Source organism: Dicentrarchus labrax, unplaced genomic scaffold, assembly GCF_905237075.1.
Source record: "Dicentrarchus labrax unplaced genomic scaffold, dlabrax2021, whole genome shotgun sequence".
Lineage (NCBI taxonomy): Eukaryota > Metazoa > Chordata > Actinopteri > Moronidae > Dicentrarchus > Dicentrarchus labrax.
The window spans coordinates 6,523,628-6,542,375 of record NW_026136708.1 but is presented as its reverse complement, the minus strand read 5'-3'; the positions used below and the strand labels follow the sequence as shown (position 1 = coordinate 6,542,375).

Genomic DNA, 18,748 nt, shown 5'->3' with positions numbered 1-18,748 from the left:
TCGTACAACCCACAACCCACCGCAGTGTGTAAACAAACACCAGAGGGCATTGTGGGTAGAGAACGTCCTCCTGCAGCCCATGGCCCTCTTTAACCTCATTCCTCTCCCCGTTACCACGGTTTCACCACCGCAAACCCCATGGCAACCTCATTTGCATAAATCTGTATGCCTCCCCGTTCCTTTAAAAGCCCGTCAGACTGACTGCTGAGCTGGCAAAGGTTGTGCTTATGTAAGCAGAGTCTAACTGCAAGCAGTTAGATGGTAAATACAGAGAATGTTCCTTCAATAAGTATAACCCTGAAACCCCTTTATTATCAGCCTCTGAAAATCCCATCTGCCATGTGGCTTCTGATGCAATCGACAAACCGGCGCTTCTTACAATCCAGTGTAAATAACATTTTCTTTCCAGTGACATCATCTAGTGGTTTCATTACTGTTTACATGAATAATAACCGCCACTGATTTCATTCTAATGCAAATCAGAGAGACAGCGAGGGCAAGCAAGATTCAACTTGTGGCTCTGCGATTTAATCCAAGCGCTGACAAAATGGAGCTCTGGTTGTTTTGGTTGACTGTCTGTCTAAACAAAGCATCACCTGTGACAAAATGCACAAAATCCCCCAAATTACTCTGCGAAAAGAACACTAGTTGGAATAATCCTTTACTGTAATTTCAACAAAACATGTAATTACTGGAGAGAAGGCAAAGCTCCAAAAACTAAACGACTTGGAGAAATCCATTCACTAGTGTCATGCGGTGCTTTACCAACTATTAACCGAGCACTGATGGATAAAAGGGATCTCAGAAGGGGTATTAGCACAGTAATTGCCACAAAGTGAAAGAGATCTTACGTAAGAGCTGTCCAGATAGACAGTTATCTCATCCCAACCACGGATAGAATTGGATTGATGTTGGACTGGAGTTTCATAGCCTTTGACTCGGCCCGACAACAGCGTTTTGAGATGTGGTGAAACTAAGTGAAGACGACATCGCTTTTACTCCGCAGTCGTCAGGAAAGAGGCCATTAGAAAGGAAACAGGAGAATGAGAGTGAGACGTACATACAGTAGGGAGACAAGAGATACTGCGCAGACAGGACAGAAACAGGCATAATAACCAAGGGAATTCTATTACATCCCATTATGAATGGTTAGCGCTGGCTCGAGGCTAGACTGCGCAGCTTCATTCAGGTCTCCTCTACAAAAGAAAACAAGGCTAGCCAGGACTCATTATCCATGTCACTGAATTTATCCCTTGAGATTTTTTTTCTAAGGGATCTTTCAACTCGAAATCATTTCAAACTACTGGCAAAAAGTGGCCAATGTCTCCGGCTTTGAGTCGCAGACATCCCTCATCCTTCTTCTGAAACGTATCCAAACAGGGACATGGTACAACACACACACACACACACACACACACACACACACACACACACATCCAAAGAAACAGGCTATTTTTAACCCCCCCTACCCCCAACATAAAATCTTCTTGCAAGAAGCAGCAGCAGCAAAATAACATTTTAATCTTCCAAGTGTCTATACACACACACACACACACACACACACACACACACACACACACACACACACACACACACACACACACACACACACACACACACACACACACACACACACACACACACACACACACACACACACACACACACACACACACACACACACACACACACACACCCCCCTCCCTTTCCACTGCCGATGGCAAGCCGCTTCAGACAGAGAAAGAGAAAAAGCACATGTGCATCTATGTATGTTTGCGAGTGTGAAAGATGGGGAGTCAAAGGTGTGAAACATCACAGAGAGGAAGAGTCAAGTGAGCGTAAATGGCAGCAACCTTTTTTTAGAGGTAAACCTTTACGAGCCCTGACAAGCAAACATTAGATCTGCCAGGCTGAGAGAGATGGGCTGTGCTGAAAACATTAACACATCTTGTTTGGTCAGAGCTGCCAAGCATTCCCAAAGTGTCTGATCTTGTCTAATTGTTTCCAGTTTGAATTGACCTGGAGCAGTGTGCCTTCCAAACAAGTTTGTTCATAGCTCTGTATCTGTGGCCATTGTACTTTACTCTACTGTCTGTATTATAAATCTGTATTTATGCACATTTTCAGTTTGTGCAACACAAAACTTCAGTTAAAACACCAGAAATTTGAAAGAAAGTCTAAATATTCAACACACAAAAAATGGTTGATTGAGGTGGAAACATTGGTGTATCGATAAAAACAAACTGCGACAAGCTCAGCAAATAAATCATGACACACGAAGCATGTGACTTCTCTTGTTACTGCAAAGATGAAGAGAAGTGGCAGATGAAAATCACTCTAACGTTCCTTAAATAAGCCAAATTTCCATCACATTTTCTAATTCTAATTATGCCATTCTCATTGCATCCTCTTCTTCTGCAATGGTTTAATGGCACCCAACTGGAGGATTAGCTCCACCAGTTGTTTTTCTCGATGAACTCACTCCTAATATTCACATCAGCAGTGGACAAATAGAAACGCACATTAATACAGATTTTCTTTGTAATTTTCTGGAAATTTGGTTAATATTTGTGCTACATTTGGATGGAAACTTGACTATTATAAACTGAATCCCTTTGGGTTTTTCAACAATCATGTAATTTATTATTTAAAATACTGTCAATCATCTTGGGACCCCCTAGGTTTATCTTGCAACCCATTGCAACCACTGCATTAATATATTCAACTGAAAAAATTAGATCGCATGTATTCAGATGAGTGTTCATTCACTCTTCATATGATGGACCTGTAAAGATTTAAAATGTTCCATGGTATCTTATCAGATATGTGGTGACAGATGGTGAGGGTCAGATAAAGAAACCTGACTGACATCCAACAGTGCACATATTGTACAGCAGCATAAGTATAAAATGGTGTATTCTAGCTACAAAAATACACACTGTACTTGAAGAACGTATGGTAGGGCTCTGCCAAGTATACAATCAATAAAACAAGCAGCAGCTCCAATCGCGTCAAAGTGATTCATCACACCACTCAACAGTTAATTGCAGCTAATGAATGGCTTCATTAAGCAGCGTTGTTGTTACAAACATCAACCCCTTTTTTCACCCATAGGGCAATAATGACATTTACAACTGCTGCTGCTGCACCATGTCAAACAAGTTTTGAATTTAGGGCATTACATTTGATCGGATGATGGAGTGGATTATGGCATTATATATATCCTGTAGCCCAGCGCATAGGGAGGGTTTTAAATGTCATTATACACTGTTCTGTGGTATATCATAAGGGTCCTGATTCAATGACTGCCACTGCAGCACTGAAGCACTCCATCCTGTTAATAGGCCTAAACCCCACCTCTGACTTTATAGCCATTAGCTTTATTAGTGTAGCTTGTACAGGGGGTAAAAGCATGCGCACACACACAAACACACACAAACGGAGAGAATCACAGGAACAAATTCCATTAGGAGACTATTGGTTTATAGCCAGATGGTTAACCTCCACTGAATCAATCTGATGAAGACTACAGTACAGCGGGACTCCATCACACACAGACACACACACATACACACACACACCTCATAAAGCCTAATGGAAACTCATCAACCGGTAATTTTATTATATAAGACCTCCCTGACACCCCATCGTCAAGTCATCAAGTCACGCTTTCACACTTTATGATGCATGGCTATCATTTACCCAGCAGGGTGGTTACAGAGGCAGTTTGGTTTGATACATCCTCTGACAGGGCAGAATCGTAAGCCGACCTCATCAATCTACCAGCCGCAGTTTTTGAAGATTTTTTGGAGTCTGTGTCCCATAAATGAAATGCAAAACAGCAAAATGTCTTCCCAAACTATAAAATAAAACTGTTTGTGACTGGAAAATTATAGCTGTGGCTGCAGCTGATGTTCTGCCACTGGATTCCAAAGCCACTGAACTATAGGAGATGGTTGAATAAGAGTACTCAGGCTACTGGGTAAACAGTCTAAAAGACAGGGAACATCTGATTTGATGAATCCCTCAAAATTGGTCCTGAAAGGACCATTTCAAGAGGTCCAAAATGAACGATTTGATTACAGACTTCAGGTTGGATGAAGCATTCAGCCCCCTCCAGTAGACAAACTCTAGCTAGCTTGGTTAGTTGTTCATAAATTATGAAGCTTAAAGCAATAGTTTAATATTTTGGGAAACACGCTTAATTACTTTCTTTCAGAGTTAGATGAGAAGACTGATAGCACTCTTGTGTCTGCATGCTAAACATGATGCTACAGTCTGCAGCTTATAAGCTTAGCAAAAGACTGGAAACAGGGGAAACAACTAACCCTGGCTCTGTGCAAAGGTATAAAAATCATCAGACCAGTGACTTCCTGGAGTCTCTGCTGGTTGCCTGGCAATGCTCCCTGTCACGAAAATAGCCAGTACATATACACCCCCCCGTAAAATGAAACATTATTGAGATTCAGAGGACCTGATATAATTTCTGAATATTTAACGATATTTTCAGTCTTTCTGCCAAGTTATGCTAAGCTAAGCAGCTACTGGCTCCATATAAAGAAAATAAACATGTTTTCAAAAATGTTTATCTATTCCTATATTAAACTGATATATTATTTAATATACCAAATATTCTGAATATTAGCCATCATTCAGCAGCAGAAATTACTGTATGCATTTTTATGGGGCAGAGCTGGCACCCCATGTACCAAGGCTGAGTCCCTGCTGCAGCGGCCATGGGTTTGACCCCGACCTGTAGGCCTTTGCTGGGTGTCATCACCTCTCTCTCCCTAAATCTTTATTTTAAAGACACATTTCTATGTCAGGTGAATCGCAACCCTTCCCCTGCTGCATCTACACACACACTGCTTATCTTTTAAGGAACCAGGTCTCGACAAGGCCATAGGGTTAGGGTTAGGCCAAAGACATTGAATGATGTGTGATATTACAAACTAAATGTGTCAACAGCAATTGTGCTATTTTTGCCTCTTCCTTTTTGCTACGTGCACACTCAAAGTTAGTCCAATAAAAGTCAGCCAGCACACCTCAGAGACCTGTGCAGCCGCAGTCAAAAGGCAGAAGAGATGAGTCAACAGCACAAGCCAGACTAACTCTACCTTGGAAGGCACAGTTGGGTCAGACACTGCTTGGCCTCCATTGTATGCTGCGGAGCCAGCTGTCCTTTGGGAGCTGCTGTGTCAACTCACATTAGCAGTGAGTGACACAGATCAGAACGAGCCGGTGGCGACCAGGTGGTCCCTCTGACTAAATGGATCTTACCAGCAGACCCACGGTGAAACAGAGGGAGGTCAACAGTAAATCACTGACAGAAACTGGTACAAGAAATAGCCATGGATAAAGAGATTGTATGACTGAGGGCCAATGGTGTCTCTGGAGACTACAAACAAGACAAATTCTAATAAATGTATAGTTTAACAAAAGTGATTCTGAATTTGTAACAGGAGAGAGGTTTGAGAGAAGCTAAATCAGTGCTAACTTGCTCTAGACAAGCCTTTGGTCGTTTTATGTAAATGGAGGGTTATCAAACCACTAATCATCTTAATGTAAAAGCTCAAGATTAGCAAATAGGAACATATGCTACCTCTTTGTCCTCAAAATCGTTTTCAACTGGTGGAGGTCCATTTAGAGTTTTCCTGTTGCCCCTGCATCTGTGGATTTCCTGTGTGCTCAGTTTATTCCCACACTCAAAAGACACGCAGGTCAGGTTAAAACTGGTGCCTGTAAATTGCCTGTAGGTGTGAATGTGTTAGTCTGTCGCTCTGTGTTAACCGCTGTGATGACTGCCGACCTGTCCATGTCCGACCGTCCCTCACCCTAATGTGTGCTAGGAAAGGTTCCAGCTCTTCTCTGCAGGAGAAAAGCAGGTAAAGAAAAGAACGGATGGATCTTTGATTTTCTCACATCTGCATGGTGTCAGCACAGCAGTACCCCAAAAAGACAGATGAAAGCACAATAGTGGCTTGCTGCAGGCTGAAGACTGATGTCAGCGTATTTATCTGCTTCACTAGCTCAATTATTGGCTTCATTTACATTCATGTATAACAAAAACTGCACCCTTTCAATGGCGCTACATAGCACTGAAATGTGTAAATAATCAAAATCAAATGTCCCGTTTCTCTCTTCGACATGTGGATCGTGAACTCTAATTTGACCCTTCTCTCACATTTTTCCTTCTGCATGTGAAATCCCATGAGGCAGTTCATCAACAGGGCATGTTCACAGACGCCGACGCCTGACTTACATAACCAGCTCACGGCCTTTTTTTTTACCACATAATGACAATACACTGCGCTCACTTTACCTTCCATCCAAGTTCCTGTCAGCACACTCTTGTAATTGACATTCCCCAAAAATTTTAACGCAAGGCAGCTTCCCACCCAAGACCTATAAACATCTGGAGCTTTGCAATAATCACAATTTTACATTTACTATCTCAGACTGGAGAGCATAACTCATAGCAAAACTGTAAATAAATCAACTTCAGAGCACCTTTGGAGATATTTGACGATAGCAAAGCATTTAAGCAGCTAGAAAAACTCCAGGTTGGGTCAGTTATGAAACACACTGAGGGTAACGTGCAAGTCTATGAAAAACAAAGCTATGACAGATTTGCATACTGTTGCTGTTTGTTGGCTTAAGCTGGCGTCTGGAATGTGGAGAGGGAGTGTGCGCTATGTTTGCTTATGTGCATGTACTTGTTATGATACAGGAATCTCTCTTATCACGTACAGCAGAACCAAGTTTCAATACAGGCAACAATATGAATTCCTTAAATTCCTGGAAACAGATGATCTGGATTTTCAGTATCTGATAGATGAAAGTATCAGGAATGAGTTAGAAGAATAAAAAAGCTATATAAATTATTCATGTAGCCAAAAGGCTTGAAGAAAATGTACCTTGCAAGCCTTTTTTTTATTGGGGGGAAAAAAGTCAAAATATAAAAGTATGGCGATAGCAACTGTGTGAGTGGAGATAAAACAGATTTCTCTGTTGAAATATTTACTTCTCTGAAAATAAAAGTATGAAAAGTCAGCAGCTAGTCTTCATTCAGTGCTCAGTAGTGTGCATTTTTCAGTGCTCTGCAGGTGCAGTGATATTTCTGGCCTTTCAGTCCTTTTCTGTGTTTTTAAAGTGTTTTTTTTTTTTCATCCCAACCTCTCAGCGGCAGCAGCTGAGGTATTGGGAATGGCCCATTTCCAGCTGTGCCTCCTATGTGTGACATCCTTCTTTTCAAGCTCTATACTACCCCCTCATCTGCTCTTTTTCCTCCCTTTCCCCGTCTCTGCTTCCCCTTTTCATGTTTTCTTGTATCTCTCACTCCTTTCTTCTTCCCTCTTCCTGCACCCCCCCCAAACCTTCCATAACCCCAACCATCATAAATTACTCCTAATCCCAGCTCTCCCTCTCCCACATTTTTCTCAACTCTCCTCATTTCTTTTCCTCAGCCCTCATCAGTTGACGGCCACTGATGTGGGATCTTCTAAACCTCCTCTGTCAGTCTTTCCACCCATTCAGTGAACCACGCAGCCATCACTGTGGTAAATACAACATCATCACAATAGGAATCAGTTCCATGCTTCTGCTTTCATTCTACTTGGTGGGATTTTATGATACCATTCCCTCATCCAATGGTCAATTATTAACTTCTGCATGGAAATCGCTCACATTGTACCTTTCATCTTGTTCCATGTCATATAAATACTGCACCATATGTAGCATGGAGAATTACTAACCGGTAGCACATGGCGACATGCTGCCTCCTCATCCTTTTTCATTTAATGCCTGCTGTTTTTGTTTGTTGTACGTGTTCAAACTAGAAGAAGACCCTACAGGTATACAATCCACATTTCCCCTTAAGGGAGCACAGATTTAAAGCCACCAAATCCCTGGATCTGGATGCATTCCTCTGCAACAGGATTCAACTTGTTTAGAAGAATAAAACTTGACAGAAGAAATTTGTCAAAAGCAGGGTGAGAGAGATGTACAGTAGAAAGCCACAGAGCTAAAAGGAGGTGCCACTGTGTAGAGAAAGCGTGGTAAAGAACACCCCATAATACTGAATAAAAGGGCATAGTATCCTAGCAACAAGCAAAAGAAGAAGCTGCTTGCTCTGCAGTGTCCTCTGTTGCTCCTGAATCTTCAACCTTGCATCTTTCTTTTAGAGGTTCTCCTCAACAACACTCTAGGAGATCCACCCCCATCCCCGCCCTGCTGCACCCTAATAAGGGCACTTTCATCAAGTCATCAAGTGGGCATGCTCTTTAACACTGTTAAGTCTTCTAAAGGGTTTAAGAGAGTGCCTCGGTTCATACAGTGCATATCATACGAAGGGCTACGTGCCATGTATTTAAAAGAGTGGCGGACGGAGATACAGCAATGGATCCCGATTTTCAAATCCTTTTAACGGAAAAGCCCTCCCCTCATGTTCCAGAGAGCCACGGCAGAGCTCATCAATGGTTTAATCCCTTTACATCTTTTGTTGACTGAGAGGAGAGCGGGTAAGACAGAGAGGATACATAGGAGATAACGCACTGTAAAACATCTCCTCTGGCTTTGCTGATCAATTAATATATTGCAAAATAGTGATGGGTAGCTACTGAGACAGCCACAGGTCAAAGTGGAACCATCAAAGAAATGGGCAAGCTTTGACGGAAAGATTCTTCTGTGCAGTTGTGTCTGTATGTGAGGCGACGCGTGGGTGGGTTCATTGAGTTCACTCAGTCTAACCTCGCCCAGACATCATTGAAAATGTCACAGCTGCAGCAGCACTTCCATCAGTTGTAAGTATCAGAAGCATATTATATAATGCTACAATGCATGATGCCGTTCTTAAGTTAGAATCCATCCATTTTGATAGTAGCTATTTGATTCATAAATGCAACTATAGCTAAATTAAATTGTGAGTTTTAACTAACCATTGTTGCCTTGCAAGCTAATGCCTGATTCAAAATGTGCTGATGCTGAAATCCCAAAAAACAGCAGCAGAGTGGAGCAGTGTGGGGCCACAGTACTGGAGAGGAAAAACAAGCCTGCTTTAATTGTCCGTCAGAAGTGTCTCAGAGTGTGAGTGAGTATGAAATATGCTGCATGATGCCCCTCTGAAGATGAATAAATGGCTCCGTACAACTCTGTACGAAGCCATAACGGCCGTCCTGACAGAAACCGACTGCAGCACAAACAAGAGAGGCTACCAAGTCTTCTCTCTGCCCTCTATCAAAATGCTCTTAAACCAAAGTCTCCCTATCCCCCTCCTTTCATTCCATTCTCCATTCATCAATCTCCGCCACATCCCCTTTTAAGATCACTCACTGTGGCCAACCAGAGTCAAGCAGCCCCTGTGTGATCAGACATTATCAGTTCATCTGCTGAACCCAGAGCTAACTCCGATAGAGTTAAAGAGGATCAGAGGAAGACCCAGGAACATCTCCAGAGTTTTAGATAATCATGTGGACATCCCTGATGGTTGTTCCACAAACACTAATACCAGCAAATATCCTCCAATACTGTGAATGTCAAATAGATGCAAACAGATGAAAGGATCAAATGCATTTGTACGTGTACCTCTCCCTCTCATCCATCAAGGATGGCAGTCATTGATTTAGTCAGACAAACGGCTTTGATGATTATCAGCTTTCACCTAAGCGCTTTATGATTGTGACAGTCACATCAGTGGAATTGAACACTCTACACTTGGCGGACTTCAAATAAATAATGACTTTGATCAGCCCTTATAATCCGAGGCCAAACCCGGTTAAGTGGGGTGGTCTTAATACGTTTCTGATGGAATTTCAACAGCAATCAGATTGTGGCTGAGTATTTGTCATGAGCAGCACGGCTGGGGCGCAGGAAAAACGTGAATCTTTTTGGAATGAATATTTAATGTTTTGGGGGAATATTGATGTATTCACTGCAGTGAGATTTTAAAGCTGGTCTCTAACCTTCCTCACGTGGCTACCTACTTATAATTGGTCAAATTTCCTCTTTATATTTTACCTAATAATGCAAAAGGAGACTGAGCATTATAACATTTGTGAATATATTTAGAACCAAGTGTTTGGTTTATTGTCCATCTTAATTCAGATCATTATCGCAGTTCTCAAAATATTGGCACGTTTTTCAAGTTTTTTATTTGGTACAGAAGAGATTTGAGTGAAGATAAACAAGGCTCTGTACTTGAACTGATTTTGAGCTCAATTTTGAATGCTAACATGCTCACAATGGTACTATGATGCTATGTTTAGCAGGCAATGTTTACTGTGTTCACTATCTGTGTTTTTGCATGCTTTCCAACCTTTTTTATCAGTACTAAATATAAAGTACAGCTGAGGATGATGGGGATGTCATCAGTTTCAGGGGTATTTGGTTATAAAGCCAAGTATTGGAAACATTCTGACCTGATGATGGTGCTACATTAAAAGGGATCACCCAAGTTTTTACAATTCTTCCTGAGGGAGACATAAAGGTCTGAGCCAATTTTCACAGCAATCCATCAAGACACTTTACTGAAAACCACAAATGTCGCAATGTCATGGTGGCGCTAGATGAAAAGTCAGTAGGATTAATCATCAGGGAACAATGAACGTCTGGAGCAAATTTGTGCCAATCCATATTGTAGATGTTGAGATATTTCACAGGATAAGTGAAAACTTTGACCTTCTGATAGCGCCAGATGAAAAGTCAGGGATTTACCAAAGTCATTAAAATGTATCCTCTGGGGGGCATGCATATCTGTGCAAAATTCCCTGGCAATCCATCCAATGCTTTTAACAGTTGCTATATAGACCAACATTTCTATCCCCAGAGTAATACCACTAGTGTGGCTAAGAGAAAAGGAAAGGAAAAGATCATCTGGTAAAGCAACATCATCCCATTTTTGAATAAACTTTCCAGACACTTAATGTTAATTCACCCTTTCTTTCACAAACTGTATCAGTGCTTTGTATTTCTCCTATGTAAAGAGATACATCCATGTAAGCCCCCCACCAAGTCTTCTAAAAGTTCAGAGGGACAGATAGGAAACTTTTTTCCACTGACTTTGTAACATTACGTGGATAACAATAAGCTACCCTGACAGATGGCTACAGTGGCCTTAATGTGGGGCATTATTGGAAAGGAGGAGGAGGGCGGTTCAAACTCCATAACCTCCGCCACTGTAACACAAGACTTCAAAATACAACTCATATGTTCCCAAATCAGTTAATTCTTTACATGTTTATAAAATAAAGAAAGAATTCCATTTCTGCATTCATCTCTCACACACACACACACACACACACACACACACACACACACACACACACACACACACACACACGATCAAACCAAATGTTTCAACTACTGCTCCTCTAGAGGCTCCAAGTAACAAGAATAAGTCGGGAGAAATGTCTGTCTCAAGGCCCATCCCAAACCAAAACAGGAACATGTTTTTCCAAGTTAAACAGTCCAGTCTTGGCACTTAAAACTGGCCTGCAAGAGGAAATTAGCCTCCAGAATAGCAAAACAGGGTTACCTGAAACCATCCCAAAAAACTTCCTGAGGATAGAGCAACAGTGCTGAGACTGAACAATTCATTCCAGATGCTTCAGCAGACCGTCAAAACTCCACATTATCTCATTCATCTCAAGGGCTGGCCGCCAGTTTCACATTTTTTGCAGGTTATTCTAAGTCCCAGTTATGTCTATGAAGTTGTTATCATCTAAGCAACCAATCAAGTGCTTCAATATTTCAACGTTGCAACAGAGATTCCAGTCAGCCAAAACATTTGCACAAATTCCAAATGAGGAATTACGTTTCTCAACCAGAAAACTAATGGGCCATTCCATGTGGGACCCACCAACAGTGGCCCCATGCCCACATTTTAAGCACTAGAGGAAAACAATCTATAACTGTTAGACTAAATGTTGGAGTGAGGTGACAGCACTATCTAAATGCAAGCAAGGTGAAGACATGTGCTGACTCCAGGCTCCAGTGTCACAGTAACCAAAAGCAAAGAGCTGACAGGCAGAAAATCCAGATGAACGCCTTGTTCCTCCCAGGCCTCGAAAAGGAGCTGATGAAGAGCTGTTCTGCGTAGGAGTTGCTGACTTTTGGCAACCTGGGACTGTTCCACTGTCGAAGGTCACTGGGTGTGATGTATAGACAGAATCGGATTGCTGATGGTGAGTTTGTGGTGCAACCCCAGATGGGGATTTGTCACTGTGCCACCTGAACCCACTTACTCTTTCGAACTCCCCTCCTGTGTCTCTCATTTGCATCTTAATCAATTGTTTAGATTTGACATTTAACACAGATCAATATGGGCCTTGCCGGGGGTGCAGCACGGCTCATTAAAATAAACTTTAGTCAGGTAAGGACAGGCTGACAGTGGGACAGAGGACAAGCGAGGGACGGTAGGTTAAATAAAAAACTGTAGAACAAACACTCTAAAAGAATTCTCCCTACAAGCTAGGTTGTCTCCAAAGATGATTGTATTTCAATGGGGGATCTAGCAGCTATTCTCCTTTATTTTGAGCAACTATAAGATTACGAATTAGTCCAATCTGTTGGTCTAGGGGAGATGAAGCAGGTACAAGAAACACAATATCAAGAAATGACAAGATTCATCTTTTTTTTTTTAAAGCAGTAGTTCCCCCTAGCTCTACAGAGCTTTTATCATCTTTCAGCTTATTGTTTTGGTTTTATGTAAAGTAGCCGGTGAACATAGTGGAGATATTTTCCTTTAGGAGTTGATGCAGACCAAAAACAGAGATAGAAAAGAGAGCATTTGGACATTTGTCAGGTCGCCCCAAAAACACAACTCCGAATGAATGCTAATATCGCTCCTCGTGTGCTCACTGTGTAAATAAAGCCAATAAAATGTGTAAATAAACCCTTCAACATGATGCAATTCACTAAATGTATTAGTCGTCAAGAGTGTAACCTTGGACCAATATCATATTATAACTGAAAATGAGTGTATCTCAGACCACATGCTGTTTGTGGGAAATACTGCAGCGAGCACACACACACACACACACACACACACACACACACACACACACACACACACACACACAAAGCTGACCTCGCTTTGGCTGGCATCATTCTACACGGGTCAACCAGCATGGAGGCCAACCAGGCCCAAACCTATCCCCATCCCCCTATCCCTTCCTTCCCTACGCTTCAGCGACTCTGAGGCTAGGCGTGGGCGCCGTCCACTCGCCCCACTGATCATTGTTGTTGCCTAGGCGACTGAGCAACCCAGCCCCTCCAGCAGCCCACCGCCCAACGATCACAAAAGAAGGACACGCATTTAGATCAGTATAGACGTAGAGGGAGACGCAGAGAGAGGAAGGCTGAGATAAGTGGCTGAAATTGTCTTGATATTTATAGGGTACACTCACTGTTTACTTGGTATGACACCACATTTATGTCCCAGAAATATGTCAGTGACGACCACACAAAGTAACATCCAGCATGCAGCACTTGTTGAAAAACAAAAACTAAGGCATTAGATCTTCCAGTGAGTCCACGTCTGTGTGCGCGGGGGCTCATGCTGGCTCTATAACCTCATTCTGTCGGCTGAGTGCTGTGTTGATGGGAGTGAACGGACAGCGGATCAAGCAGCAGGTTCACAGGAAAAGAGAGAGAGAGAGAGATATGGATGCAGAAGGAGGGAGGGGGAAGGACCGGAGAAGTGAAGTCTGTCAGGTAAGAGGAGACGGGGGTGTTAAAAGTTCAAAAAAAGTGACCCAGTGACACATGCTTTCTTTCGTTTTCCATCTTCCTGTTCCTCTTCCCATGCAGTCTCATTCCTGCTGTGTTACTAAGAGGAGAGACCCACTTCCTCTTTTGTTTATCCAGGAATGTGGGACATCCTGACAGGCTGGCTTTTCATTGACAGTACACAGCTGAGAGTTTGCCCCGTGGCTCTGTCTCTCGGTCTCCCCTGCGTGTATCTATGTGTGTGCGTGTTTCTACTCCATTATCTGCATTATCAGTTGACCAGGCCTCACACAGGCAGACAGGGTGCTGGGAAACGCAAGCCAGATCATTTGAGGAGAGCCCTAAAAAAAAACAACTCAGTCACTGTAGAACACATTTAAAGTTAAAATATCAACAAAACCTGAAGAAGTTAATGAAAGAAAAATGAGACTGTCCTATTTAATATGTCTTTAGGAGTAATTTGCAACCTACTAAACTAAACACTGAAGCAACATGTGTTAGCATTTCCTTTTGGAACAGCAGGTATCAGAGAGGGCTACAATTACTACTGCATGTTTTAACATGACCCAATGTGATCCTATTCATTTTCGCAATTATAATATTCTTAAAAGCTGTTATTTCAGTTTAATTGCCATGTCCTTTTTTTTTAATTTCTGATGATGCACCCTGGGAGGTGTGTGAGAAATGTACAAATGTAACCATAGGGGTGAAACCAAGTCAGCTTCTTGGGCCGCAGAAACATCTAAGTGTGGACAAGCAGGATATCAGCAGCAACATCCTATTCCTGTTTAGACCCCGCGAACATGCCACACAATGACTTGAAACCACAGCTGAGAGGAAAACACCATTGTATTGTTGATTCTCCGGTTTCCTTTGAAATGAGAAAGGAGCTCACACAGAGAAACACCAAACTCACTTTGACAACATGGCGGTGACTGATTGATGTTTATTTAGGAAAGACAGTAGAGATATTAATAGCCAGACTGACTCTTTGTTTTAAATCACTGTACAATTTCCAAGTAACTTTGATTCTGTCACTTAAAAAGTGACCCCAGTAGATCTTTTAATTCAAGACTACACTTAGGGACTTCTTGACTTTGAAAGTGTATTGATAAAAAAAAAGGGAAAGGGAAAATTAGCAGATGCTTTAGTCACACATGAATGTGGATATCAAGACACAAGACACTGCCTAATTTGTGTTCACACACACACACACACACACACACACACACACACACACACACACACACACACACACACACACACACACACACACACACACACACACACACACACACACACACACACAGCCAACTGGGAGGGCTGGTTCTACAGTTTCATTGTGAGTTTTTAGGTCACGTCAGTCCCCAAGGGTAAAAGAAAAAGAAACTGAAAAGAGTGAGACAGGGAGAGAAAAGCCTCCAAATCAGAAAGGGGAAGAGTTCACAATCACTGTAGCACCTCATATATTAAACACACACACACACACACACACACACACACACACACACACACACACACACACACACACACACACACACACACACACACACACACTTTAAAGGCCAGGTGCTAAAGACCCCAGTTTAAACACGCAATTTTATGACTTCTCCATGAGTTAATTAGGCCTAATTTGAACCTAATTTGAGCCTAAGTGGGTAGGTTTATAGGGTGACTCAACAGAGTGACTAAACATAGGAAGGCATGGCTCCTTAGGAGAAGCACACTTTACGCAAGAGAACTAATGTAGGAGGCCAGCACAAGTAGTCTCCTTCCATGTGAAACTTAAAAATCGAATGTGAATGAATGCATTGTGCTGAAGCTCCTGCGGGTCTAACTCTCCAGTGAATCACTAACCCATCTGACTGGTTTCTGAGAGCCACACACACCTGATTGGAGTGACAGACTCATGATCATGATATCTGAAAAGAATTAAGGCATAGCTACTAAGCTACAGCTTAGCTTCTTCAATTTTGGACTTCTGTTCCATTAAATGTTTGAACTGTCAAGACAGCTTGCTAACTGTTCGACAGCATGAGTTTGTGAGTCAAAGTTCACCAAAGTCGAGCTCAATGGGAAAAAATCCACACAGATTTACTTCACCCCTGCAAGCGAGTTGAATTCACCACAAAACCTGTTTTATATGTTGCTATGACCAAGCGTTTAGATATGAGAGAAGGGAGAGGCCACTGTAAACCTTTCTGTAATGTAGGTCCACTTTGTCATTGTGCTGTCTACAGCAGTCGACAGAGGTTAGGCCCAATTCAACATCTTGCTTGCCTCTGGCACACACGTGGAAAAACAAACACACACATACCGGTGTGAAGGATAAAGCAACTGTGGCTGCATAAATGTGCAAGTTGTCCCTGCACAGCTGGACTGAATTCCATTTACATGAGTCAGTCCATACAATGTCCTTACCCACACCACAAGGTACCGTACCTTACATTATCGGTTTCTTATACTTCTAACTTAAATAATAATTCATCTTTCATTGGTTCAAACTGCAAGTCATGCATTATACTGGTAACATCATAGACATGGACAACTTTCTGATGCTTTTAATGAAAAACACAGACCTCTGCACAACATGAGCTGCTACACTATCCCTTCAAAAGTGGTAAAAGTAGCAAAATATGTTGACGTCAGCCTGGGTCGTACAATATTCTCTTTCTCTGTCCATGTCTGGGAAACCTCGCTCCGTGTTTAGAGTCACTTTATCTGCTGAGTAAGAAACATTGTTCCTGTAAAGCCATTTGGCAGCTAAAAGGCCAGGGGAATGTGTGAGGGTCTGTTAAAGGTCAACAAGCATTATTGCAGAGAGGATCTTTATCGGTTCATCTGGACAATGTCAAAGCAGCACTTTGCTGTCTCGCTTGGCCACTTTGTCTGAATCTCACACAGCTATACTGAGCCTGTGTGGCACTAAAGGGGAGCCCAATGCAAGCTCTCTGTGACAGCATCATATTTCATCTGGGCTTTGACTGGAATTGGGTTCCAGACCACCAAAAGCGTATGCAGACGTTGAGAAGTCACTATTATGCGCTATGAAACACAGTGGTACTCAACATAGCCCCTGCTGTTCTTTCTTTTTTATTTCTTCAGAACAGAAGCCTTAGCTCCCCTCACAGATTACTCACACACACACTCTGTCCAAGTAAACATGCACGCACACACACAGCCTGTATCCCTAAAGGAAGGGGGTGGTTGGGGGGGGGTTTGTCAGCCGTGTCAATGCACAAGAAATTCAATTAAGCAGACAGCAGGATGTCTCCGAAACCCAACCTCTTTTGAGCACAATATGCCCTCCTACAGTCCCCCACCACTCCACCCCGAGGCTTCCCAGCCAACCCCATACCTCCATTCAGCCACTCCCCCAACACGACTGAGACCCTTTGAGGGGGCCCTTTGCTGGGCCCCCTTTTATACACTCCTCTTCTAGTGCCTCTTTTGCCTGTAAAGAGAATTTACATTTGCAAAAAAAAGAAGATGAAAAACTGTTTTTAAAAATGTTGACTGTAAAGATATGAAGCACAAGCTCAAACAAACAGTCAGTTTTGCCATTAGGACACCAAGCACATTCATCCTCTTCTTCTTCTTCTTCCCGTTTGTGTGTCTCTGGCAAGCGGACAGATGCTGTTCATTTAGCACTTGAGCGGCAATCCTTGAGCTTGTCTCCTAAATGCCCAGGGGAGCCACTGGCATTTGGACAGCATTAAATAAAGTCACTCTGCGGACCTCACACCGCGGCCAGATCTGACCTCACGACATGGTCACTCCACTCAGATTTCAAAGCAGCCAACTGAGTAAAATCTGTGCTGGTGAAGATTTTTCTTACTAGTCGGGCCTCTGTAGAAGCGAGTGTCTACTTGCGGACAATTACATTTTCTATCCAAGCAGGTTTTTGAGCTGTATTAATTGAGAGGAGGGGTGAAAAACACTTGTTTTGTCCGACTGCCTCTGGGTACACTCATCCAACTTGTGTTATAGTAGATTAGGATCAATGCAGTGTTGCTTTGTTGACATTTTTAAGCGATTGCTATCTTGGGTTATTTCACAACACCATGTCAATAATAGCTGTTTTCTTTCCGCACGGAGTTGTTTCCAATTATGTAGAAGCCAGAAAGATTTGTGATGCTCAGCTTTGTTTAGGACTAGATAGCATCATCAATCTCATTACCAATGCATTGGTTTTAACAATGAAATAATAAACCTTCTCTCAAGGGAAGCGGGTCTCTCCCATGCTAGTTGTTTCATTCCAAATGAAGAGAGCCTCAGGGGCACACAATATCACACACACACACACACACACACACACACACACACACACACACACACACACACACACACACACAAAGCAAAACAGCAGCTTAGAGAGGTGCTGGGCCGCTGCAGACACAATATTGATGTTACGTAATGACAGCCAAACACCGCCCAAAAATGTGTGTGTTGGCGTGCGAGTGCATGTCTTTCCGGATTAAGGGCTCCCTCGGCTCTCCCTCGTGCTTCCATCCTTTAGCATTTGTTACCTTCACGTTTTTCCACAGTCCATAATTCCAGGAATGTCTGATGGATAACGTGTGATCTATGTGATCTGATGTGAAGCCGCTTGCTTTGAGCTCCTATACGCTGCTGATGCCTTGTCCTTGTAATTCAGGGTAAAAATGAAAAAAAATAAAATATGTAAGGTTTCAACTGGATGGGGGGGATTGCTTTTCTCCCATGAAACAGAATTTATTCCCCTCGCCAAACAGATCATGGCGAGTTATCAGCCCATGTACTAGCTAAACGAGGCTTAGTGTCCTCCTGTTCCATCATTTTCATCCCAGCTCGGAGCTTTCAGCCGCGTATTTAGGTCTTAAAACAGGGACATTGATTTCTGGTCCCATGCCATGCATTTCCGACGGGCTCTAAGCAGACAAGAGTACTCTCCCGCAACCAAAAGACAACAATGATAATCAGCAAACAACCCTCAAAAAAATAAATAAAATTTGCTTGAGCCCTCTCTAAAAGCTATTTAGAT

At 42.5% G+C, this 18,748-nt stretch overlaps 1 protein-coding gene across 4 annotated transcripts in view; it reads right to left on the bottom strand.

The window, feature by feature from the left end:
- ccdc85cb (coiled-coil domain containing 85C, b) overlaps positions 1 to 18,748 on the bottom strand; it is a 46,719-nt gene that overhangs the window by 25,824 nt on the left and 2,147 nt on the right. The window lies entirely within an intron of this gene.